The sequence below is a fragment of the Phyllostomus hastatus genome, unplaced genomic scaffold (genome assembly GCF_019186645.2).
Source record: "Phyllostomus hastatus isolate PE091 unplaced genomic scaffold, TTU_PhHast_1.1 phas_contig_283, whole genome shotgun sequence".
Taxonomy (NCBI): Eukaryota; Metazoa; Chordata; class Mammalia; order Chiroptera; family Phyllostomidae; genus Phyllostomus; species Phyllostomus hastatus.
This window is the reverse complement of record NW_025333833.1, coordinates 14980413-14990992: the sequence shown is the minus strand read 5'-3', so window position 1 is coordinate 14990992 and position 10580 is coordinate 14980413.

Here is a 10580-nt window from a genome sequence, read left to right as displayed (position 1 = left end):
CCAGGCTAACCTGGCCTCACTTTGCTGAACTTGCAGAACCTGGAGGGTGAGGTCACATTTGGCCGTGACTATAAATAGACACCAGTGACAACGAAAACCAAAAGGGAGCTTTGCCCGTGATCCACAGGCTGACATCTCCAAACAAAGGAATTAAGCATCCATCATTATCTAGAAACCTCAAGAAAAGCAAAACACTCTGGAAGGTAATTTTTGTGTCCTCCCTTTTTATTTATTTATTTATTTTTTTGCTTTCCCTGAAGTCCTTTGATCTTAGAAAGAAACCCCTCAGCTTCCAATATCAAGATGAGAATGGAGACAGAGGAACTCCCGACGGCTTGGGATTTCCTTATAGCAAGAGGAATCGTGTCACACCTCCAAGCTGCACAATGACTTTACCCCAGGAGCAGCTCTCTGCAAAATGTTATCTGCTGACAGGGAGACCTAACACGGCACGCTACACCCCTACCCACACTCCCCTTAGAATTCCTGAGCATCCACATAATTCAGCTTCCGAGAACCCACCCTTCACTCGCAATGTAACAGAACTGAAGGAGAGTAAAACAGCCCCCCTTGCTTCCAGCACAGCCCGTAAGAACAAGGGTCTGGCCATCTGCAGCACCTGTTCATAGACAACTCAGTGAGGGTATTTGTCTTCCAAATCACAAAGAGAATGCACATGGCAGCCAAGGTTCTTCCATGTCATGGAGTGGTGGGACTGGCCGCCAGGAGTCCTCTCCCCTGCATGTCCCCAGAGGCACAGCTGCCGCTGCTCCCTGAGACCCTGAACCCCGCTCACCTGGACAGCAGCGTCAGCCCGCATCGGCGAGAAGACAGGAGCCCGAGCCCTAAGTTCTAACGTGAACCACAGTATCTGAGCAAAGTCTGTTCAGTCAGAAAATGAAAGTAAACCTCTAAAACAACTGCCATCTGGACCAGGGAAACATGTCATCCCTCAGCCTATGCACAGCCTCAGTGTTTTTCTTTGCACAAATTTAGCGCTCTGCCCCCCTCACACTCCCCACAGCCTCGCCCCCTCCCCTCGCTTCCTCCCCCTTCACCCTCTCCATGGCTCTGTCATTTGAGAAGCCCTGTCTTCACTTTTCTGTGTATTGAATTTTTCATATCATTTGCAGGACGTATCCCATATTTGTTGTGATTTATGCAATATCCATGCCTCCTCTGACTTGGGAGAAGGCTATCACCTTCCCCTCCTGCTCTGGGAAATTCTGCCAAGTCCACATTTTGTGAATTTTGTCATAATCCATGTGCCTGAACAGTCAGGGGAGACTGTCTCAGGATTCTGTGGGTCCCCGAAGCTGCCTCCCACCCATCATCTTCCCACTCGGGTTTAATCCTAAGAAGGAGGCAGAACAAGCCTCATGGCGGACCCATGGAGGGCCCATGATGTGACCTCACTGAGAGTGGGAGACTTGTTCATTTCTTGTTCATTCCCTAGGAATGAATGTATTTGGATTTGCTAAATGTGTACAAATGTATTTCAAGTTGTCTCGACCATGCTGGGGACATTCAAGAATTAGAGACTGAAATGCCTTTGCCGTTTGTATTTAATCATGATGGGTCTTTTCGTAGTGGGTTTTGGCTCCTTCTCCAACAGGGCAAAGTATTCCTATTGAGAGAGAGAGAGAGAGACAGAAACAGAGACAGAGGGGAAGCAAGAGGGACAGAGGTAGACAGAGAGAGGGAGGGAGAGAAAGAAAAGAAAAATAAGCAAATACCCAAACAAGCAGTGTACGTCAGTTTTCTATGAAGGCAGTAAGAGTTCTCAAGAAACCAACAATGAAAAGGAAAATCTCATTTGGATGGAAGCAAGTTTTTATGAGCTTCAGCTCTGTACAGAGTCCTGCTGGGGAAACCAAAGAATAAGGCTCAGTCTGTCCCTTTTAAAGAACCAAATGATGCCCATGACAATTAGCAAAGACACAAGGGATCAAGAGAAGCTTTTTTTGTTGTTATAGGTTTGCTATCAGCCCTCTTCCTGGAAGGTAAATTGCTTGAAGGCAAAAGCCGTTCACGACCTTAACTGCAATGATAGGGTGGTCCAGGAAGTAGATTTGCAATGAATTAAACAGATGATTTTTCACTGGAACGGACAATCTCATCGGGCAGGTCAGGCAACTCTCTGTGATCCTAGGATGGAGAGACCCTGGGGAGAGCACTCAGGACCTCCGTCCAGCATTCCCACCGTCCGGTATTTCTTAGCCTCTGTCAGAAGCTAAGGAATGACTGAGGTGCCACCACAGTCCCCTCACGGCCAAGTACACACAATAGTATTTTTTGCCAAAGTGACACCATGATGTGCAAACTCAAGGTTTTCACATACTCCTGACGCTGGGGTTTGTGGTCCATTCGAAGCCTTTGACGTGGTTGAATCTCCAGTCCTCCTGCGTCTGGTCCCCACTCCGGCTTCTCTGTGGCTCGTATTCCTCGGCCATGCTCCTTTCTGCCACGTCCTCAGAAGCAGAATCTCAGCATCCTGAGCTTTCCGTCTGCCCTGACTGCTTAGAGTCACAGCACTTCTTTTCTCCAGAAACTCCGCCCACCCGTATGAGCTACGTCAATGTCAACCCCAGGACCGACTCTATGACCTTGGGCGGGTCTCTCCACCAGGCAATACCTCTATATTTCCCTCTCTAAAATCAAGAGAGTACTGGCCACCTTTCCTACCTCTACCATAGGATTTTGTGACGTTCAAGTGAGACGTTCACATAATTCACAAAATTATGTGAATGTGTAGCAGAATGATAGAATGTTTTCCAAATACAAGGTGTGACTGTTATTTTGGGCTGCCCGAGGATTTATTTTGTGAAATCGAAGCTACCCCTTGACATTCGTGGGTCTTTGTTTGGCCCGCCTATCAAGGCAGAAATTTGCTTTGAGATCTTGAGCAAAAGATACTGTCATACTACAAATTACCATGATCTAATTAGGCCTCCCTCCATAAATCTGTCACTGGAAAGCCATTCAGGCCTGCTCAGCCCGGCTCTTGATTTAAACTGCTCCAGGAGTCTAGCCGAAGATATATCCAGGACAGAATCCAACACAATATTCCGGTCTCCTCCCACTGCTCCCCTGAGGATGGGCTGTTCACCAATTTTGGCCACAGTCACGGTTATGTAGAAGAGAGATTCATTATAGTTTGGGCATAGATCTTAACCAGTGCCCATGCAACCTCGTGACAACATTATTTAGCATTCAGATTGGATGTGAGCTCTTATTGGGAAGAGAATATTGCTGAAGAGTAGCACTGCTGGGTCCTCGAAGCAAAGAGAAGCAGATAGGAAAGATGCACATTCTCTCCATTGAGCTGACGGGCGTCTGCAGCATCCCTCAAGTACAATGAACACTTTGCAATGACATATAACACAGAACTACGGCTTTTAAAAAATGCTGGTGCCGGCCAAACCAAATAATGTCCATTCCTGGTTGTCCTGAACGAAGAAGATAAAAAAGAGGTACGGAAAATCCAAAGCAGCGGCTGATGCAAACTCAGTTACGCTGCACTTTATGAAGTGTGTTTGTACTTACATGTGTAGTTACGGGAGTCTCCGGGGCTGTGGGAATCCATATGTACCAAAGTAGCAGTGCCAGTGTCCTCCCTCAGGAAAGTCTGGGGGGCACGACAGCTTCCCCATCTTTCCTCTTCTCAACTCTTTCTCACCACTGCCATTTCTGATCTCCCACCCTTGCCCCACCATCCCAAAACAACGCCCCCGCACCGACACTTCCACCTTAATATCTTTCTGCACCTCACTGCAGGCTGTTTGGGTTTCAAAGAAATGCTCTGTGTGCAAAGCAAACAGAAAGCTGTGGAATATCAACAAAGCTTTATTAAACAGCTAATGGACTTATATTCCCCGGAGGAGCCGATTCTGGGCTGAGAGAACCCGATTCGATGCACACAAACTCAGGGAGATGCGCCTCCCAGTGCTTCTGGCACAGGTGGGCCCGGGAAGGACGCAGAAGAGTCCTGTGGCAGAGGCAGGCAGCCTGTGATGGATGGCAAGGGGGGCAGGAAGGGTTGTGTGAAAGTCCCGGGAGACAACCCATTACTCTCCGTCGGGGACCGGGCGAGGCCTCAGCCCTCTGAGCAGCTGTCAAGGGGCAGGAGGAGTAAGACGTCAGAGGCCCTGGAACTTTGCCCCCACACTCATGGAGGCTTTGCTAGGCAGCCCTTGGTTGTAATCAGCTAAGGCCAACACGGAGATCCAAGATCTCTGGGTCTGCCTAGTGCCGAGGGATGAGGCGATTAAGGGGGAGGAGGACAAGGAGAAATAAAGCAGGAGGATCAGAGGAAGGAAGAGGGAGAGGAATTAACCAATAAAGGGCCATTTGGGCGTCCCCTGTCACGGGGGCTCAGATTAATGGGGGAGGTGAGTGCCCACACACATCAAGGGGAGCCTGGCGGGAAGGAACGTCTGAGGAAGCGTGAAGTGGGGGCTTGAAACCGTTCTAAGGAAAGGGGTCGCATGGATGTTTTCAAAATAAAATAGGCTCAAAAGGGACAGTGAACAGGATAGCGCCGGAGGTCAGCCGGCACATTCGAGTGTTTTATTGTTGCTATCAAAAAGATGCTCGGAAAGGAAAAGGAAGAAGGAAAAACCCTTTTAAGTTTTGAGTTCCTTTTTTCTTTCCTCAAAAAGAGGCATGTGAAAGACCGAGCTGAAGATTATTTTCGTCTATTTTGGGCAGTGATGATGGTGTCCGTGGATTCCAACCAGCCCAGGAGTGGAGCCGGAGCTGGAGGCTGGCCGTGGTGATCTACGCACAGGAGCCACACACAGCCACAGTGGGGACGTGGCAACGGGGGCTCGTGGCCCTTCCACTCCGGGCGAGTGGACAGAGACGCAGGCCACGCTGCCATGTTTGTGGCTGTTCCCGTCAGCTCTTTCAGTCTCCAGGGGGAAATAACATTTGGGAGGGGGGAGTAAAGAAAAACCCTTCCTAAAGAACAGCTCTGGACTCAATGCCAACCTGAGACAGCTGCTAATGTTGAACAACAACATCAAGGACCTACTGTCCCTTCCTGCCCCTCCTCCTCCTCCAACACCACAGAAAGAACTGTGAAAAGACCAAGAGTTGGTGGGCAGCCAACAAGAACTAAAGAACTTGCAGCTGGTAAAACCACCTGTGCCTTGTCAAATTCCAGCCAAAACAATCCCTTCCCCCGAGTCTCCTGCTCAGGAGGGGAGAAAATCGGATCAGAAGATGAGAATCAAGGGGGTGGAGAGTGAGTCCAGGGGCTCCAGACCAAGCGCTCAGCCAGTTGGGGAAGAGAATATCGGGGAACCGTGTCCACGGGGCCGACAATTCGGTACTGTGTTCTTGATAGAGAAAGAGAGCAGTGGCTGCGTGCAACCGAGCCAGGCAGCCTGCACTCCGAACTCTGCTGTCTGGAGGGGCGGCGTTTTGCCACACCGAGGGCTGGTGTCTGGACCCGGGTGGCAAATGGTGTAAGGAGGGCTGCATGAGTTCAAATGCTGGGTGCCCGTGGGAACATTCCAGAAAAGGCTCCCTCCCCTTTCCAACTGCAAAATCAAAAGCTGGCTGAAGGTGAAACACTCCCCAATGGCATTGCTTAGCTGACATGTATGGTTTACCTGAGAGATATTTTTGTCTTTTTTTCCTTCAAAAGGCAAAGATCCCATGATCAGGCTTCATAAAAGCTCCGTGAGCCATGTGATGAAGAAGACATTCAAGGATCACAGGAAAACAACAATCTACCAATGAGACAGCATCTCGGATGCAGATGCTAATATGGTTGCTGCCTCTCTCAACCCCAGTTCTTGTCTTCCACTCGCTGGCGATGAAACTGCCTGAAGTTTAGTTATCATTCCTCTAGCAGCAGCGTTTAAAAGTAATCACGCATTCATTTGAAGCGATAATACATGCCGGTCCTAAAATTAGAAAGTTCTCCTTGTCCTTTGAAGATTAGCTGAATCTCTAACTAATGTTATCATTGGCCAGGTAATGTTGGCATGGACCAGAATTAAATTTTTGTTGGCATCCCCTGCTGAAATCCACATTGCAGTTAATAGTCATTAAAGATTAGTAGGTCATTCCCTGTGTTGAAACTTCATTTTTGAAGTATTTATCCATTTCACTGATGATTGCCACCCCCATCTGGCTTTTTCTTTAGAGCATCCAAGAGAATACTGTGATCAGAAGGGTGGTGAAGAATAAATAAGCCCATGGTCAGTGTCCCTGTAAACGCCGAAAGCAACATCCTGTCACTTGTCATAGAAAAGATTGCAATTGGTGAAAACAGAGAAAGAGGGTTTCTTTTTATTCTAGTATTAAAACCTTCCATTTTATATACAAAATTAAATCATTACTATAACAGGGTCAAATACTATACATTTATTAAAAGCACAAGGCTTTTACGGTAACAATGCTTTGGTGGTATTCCTGCCAAAAGTATATAACTTAAATCTCATCATGAGCTAAATTAACACCAAACAAACCCAAAATTGTTTTTCTACAAAACTGGCCTGTACTCTTCAAAAAATGTCAAGGTCAGGAGAGACACAGAAAGGCTGAGGAGCTGTTCCAGATTAAGTGAGACTAAGACACCATGACCTCTAAATGAAACACATAATTCCAGACTGGGGCCTGGACCAAGAAGAAGATGGCAGCCACAAAGGAGTTCTTGAGAAATTCGGTGAAATTTGAATATGGATTCCAAAATAGTATAGTACTAATGTTTAATTTCCTGAATAATTTGAATATCTTACTGTGGTTATGTGATATCTTTGTTCCCAGAAAGTAAATACTGAGATATTAAGAGGTACAGAGGTACTACGATTCCAACTTACTCTCAAATGATTCAGAAAGAGAAGACGATATGCATACATCTATGTACATATTTGTAGAGAGAAAGATGATAAAACTTTGAGGCAAAATGGAAACAATTGGTTAATACAATTAAGCATGTATATGGGAGGGCATGCACTATGCTTGCAACTTTTCTAAGTTAGAAATGCTATTTAAAAAAAAAACAAAATTCCAATTCTCTGTCTCAGAGGTAACTGTTTACAAATTTACAGTTCAGTGCATACCCTCTGCATGAAGCAGAGTCTAAAATGGCTCCGAATGCTCCAGTCCCCTGGTATTCAACCTCTTGTATGATCTCCTTTCCCTTATGTGTGCATTGAAGCTGGCGACTTGTTTCTAATGAATGAAATACTGCAGAAGTGACGGCTGTCAGTTCTGGAATTAGGTTATAAACAGGACTGTGACTTCCTTCTGGCTCACACTGTCTCTCAGGCTCTTCTCACCGGTCTGCTCTAAGGGAGGACGGCCACCATGTTTCAATTGTCTCGTGGAGAAGCCCACGTGGCAAGGAACTGAGGGTGGCCGCCGGCTGCCAGCCACTGAGGAACTGAGGTCCTCGGTGGAATGGCAGACAGGGGCTGAGACCCTGGCAACAACCACATGCACAAGCTGGGGAGCTGATCCCTTGCTGGTGAGCCTTGGGATCACTGTAACCCCAGCCAACACCTGGACTGCATCCTCTTGAGATGCCCCAGGCCAGAGGCCCCGGTCAGGCTGTGCCAGGAATCTTGACCCACAGAAACTGTGAGATAATTCGTATTTGTTTCCTAAGGCACTAAGTTTTAGGGAAATTCATTATGCAGAAGTAAATAATATATACTCTCCAGGCTTTTTCTCTTCTTTTACTTATTTTTTTCTTTTCTTATAGGGGACGAGGTTAACAGTATCAAAGGACAAACTTCCAGGTCGTTATATAAAATATTATTTCATTATTTTTAGCAGTCAGGGTTGTTCAGTATTGTTAGAGTGTACAGTGCAAAGGAGCACGTGACAGAGTGGGTGATGGGAGGTAAAATCTAGCCCACGTGCCATTTACCAAATTGTGCTTCCTGGCATTCGGTTCTGTTCACCCAGAGGAGGGGCTGTCTTTTCCTAATTTATACCAAGGTCCTTCTGGACAAGTGGCAGCCCTGTTAACAGCTGCATAATATTCCATTGTATGAATGTACTATAATTTACTTAACCAACTTCATCTTGCTGGCTATTCAGATTGCTTCCTGTGCTGTTATTGCAAACAACCCTATGATTTGCTGCAGTGAACAGCCTCATATACAGATTTTTTATTTCCATACAAACATTTCTGTAAGAAAGATTCTAAAATGGGATTCCTAGGCCAAGGAATTCCTAGGTCATCCTTAGTGCTGATAGTACCTGAAAATTAACCTTATGAAAGACTTTTTTATTTGTTTATAATCTTAGCAAGTATAAAGAAGTTGCTTATTTCCTTATCCCCTCACCAACACTGATGAAATCAATCTTTTAAATATTTGCCAATCTGATAAGTGAAAAATTTTATCTCAGTTTTACAGATCATTTGTAGAAAATCAAATATTCCTAACTTTCTGTTCCCTGAGTCAGGACTTTTCTTAGTAATACTGAGTCAATCTTTTTCCCTCAAATATGCAAGCAATGTTGAATAAATCTGTTAGAAATCAGAGAATCAGACCCTATCCAACCAAAGTCCATTCACTCAATAAGAAATATAAGATATAAGATATAAGAAATCTTAAGAGGCTGCCTTATATCTATAAGATATAAAGATATAAGAAATATCTTATGTGAAATGTGAGGAGGAGGGAGAAATACATTGCTAAGTGAGTGTAGTTAAGTATACAGTTTCAGCCAAGGTCTTAAAACACTTGACTTTCTGATCACAAGTCTCAATAAAAATATTGTCGACTCTTCATTGTCCCCTTTACAAATAAGATCACTTTCAGTCAATTATTTCAATACAGGTTGTGGGAGCAGAACCAAATACTATCAAGAATCCCAAGGTTGAGGGCCCATGGCACTGTGAGCCTTGCTCTTCTACTAGGTGTGTGTATTAGGCCAAGTCAGACACCAAGACAGGATTACAGGTGCAAGCATTTTATTAGGGGAAAGACCTGTAGTAAGAAATGGTGAGGGAACCAGGGAAAGCTGGGAGAACTGCCAGGCGCCCATGCAAGTCTGACCCCAAGGGAAGACGAGAATGAGGGTAGCTTGTGTAGAAACACCCTGAGCTGCCCCGCAGTCTCAGGAAGGGTCAGTGAGACCTCGGAGAGTCCTTCAGCCAAAGTCGGCCATCAGAGGAACCCATGTCTCCCAGGGTCCAATCTGCCTTAGTTTCCCTGCCACACTCAGTCGCTGGCTGGGAGAAGCCTATAGGAAGCACAGCCTCGGTGCGAATGTGGCCACAGATTGCAGGGCACGGCGGCTGGAGGCCTTGGCCAATTGCGCTCTCTGGAGTTGAAGGCCCACTAGGCTGGCGGTCAAGGCCACCACCACACATTGCCAATGAGCCCATCTGTAGACAAGGCCTGGGTAGCATTATAAAAATAGAAAATATAGGCGGAATTTGTGCTTAATTTTTGGTCTCTTGCTTCAATAAGTTCTATGCAACTGCTTACCTGACTTCCGGATAATGAAAGAAAGCCTTCCCATCTGTTAATGCTCACGTCCCTTCCCGAAGTCCCACGGGTCAAAGATGAAGGCTTGTCAAGCAGAGAAACTGCTGGCATTCTGTGTGCAAGCAACAAGGAAGTGAACAGGACTTGGGGGATGAAGAAGAGAACAGAGAAAAAGGAGAGAGAAAGTAGAGAAAACCTAGAAATCCTGGCAGGGGTCAGGAAGAAGGCCCCAGTGAGAGTCTGGGTGAAGAACATTGAAGAATAAGAATGTCGAGTCATCAGAAAAAGGGTTATTTTTATTTGAAGCGCCAGCATCAGATACACAAATTGCTGATTTCCTACTAGGTTTTTAAATGTGAGATTTGGGGGCAGGAGGGGGTGAATACTACTGCTTCTGTAAATATGTGTCTTCGGTGTTGTATTTGAGGGTCTTTTTCTATGTTGAACTTTAAGGAATAGTTCAAACTTCTTGGTTAAATTAAAATTTATTTTCGTCATATATTCTTTTAGTGGCTCATAAGCCAAAACTTGGAAATATCTCAAACTGAGCTAATACCATCATCATTGTTCAGTCTGTGTATGAGTTTGTACCGGTCAAATCTTCGCCTCGCCCTTCAGATTGTAAACCCTTTAGGAATAGCTTTAAGAACGCAAACATTTTCTGTGGCCCCTGCGTTTGTCACAACACGATTATTGTTTGATTAGGATCAATGATGTTTCCATCCTGACAGTCTATATACAAAAGTAAAATATTTTGTACACATGGTGCTACGAATCCGGAAGGCTTCCTCTTATCTATTTCCTCTATCATATCTCTGCTCCACTTGATACTGTTGATCAATAACTTATTGAACGAGGCTTCTTCCTGGGCTCCCATTGTATCGTCTTCTTGGCTCACCTCCTAGTTCCCTGCTTCCTCTTTCTCTGCAACTATCTTTGGCTCTCTGTCACCTCTCAGTTTTGAAGATCACACATCAGCCTTTCTGAAGCCTTCCATTGCATGGCTTGCATTATCACCTCGAACTTAATGCTCCTGTTTTATATCCCCAAATCTTCCTTAGCTTTGAGCTTGGCGTTTCGAAGTCCTCTAAGATGTCTCCTCTAAAATATCCTGTCATC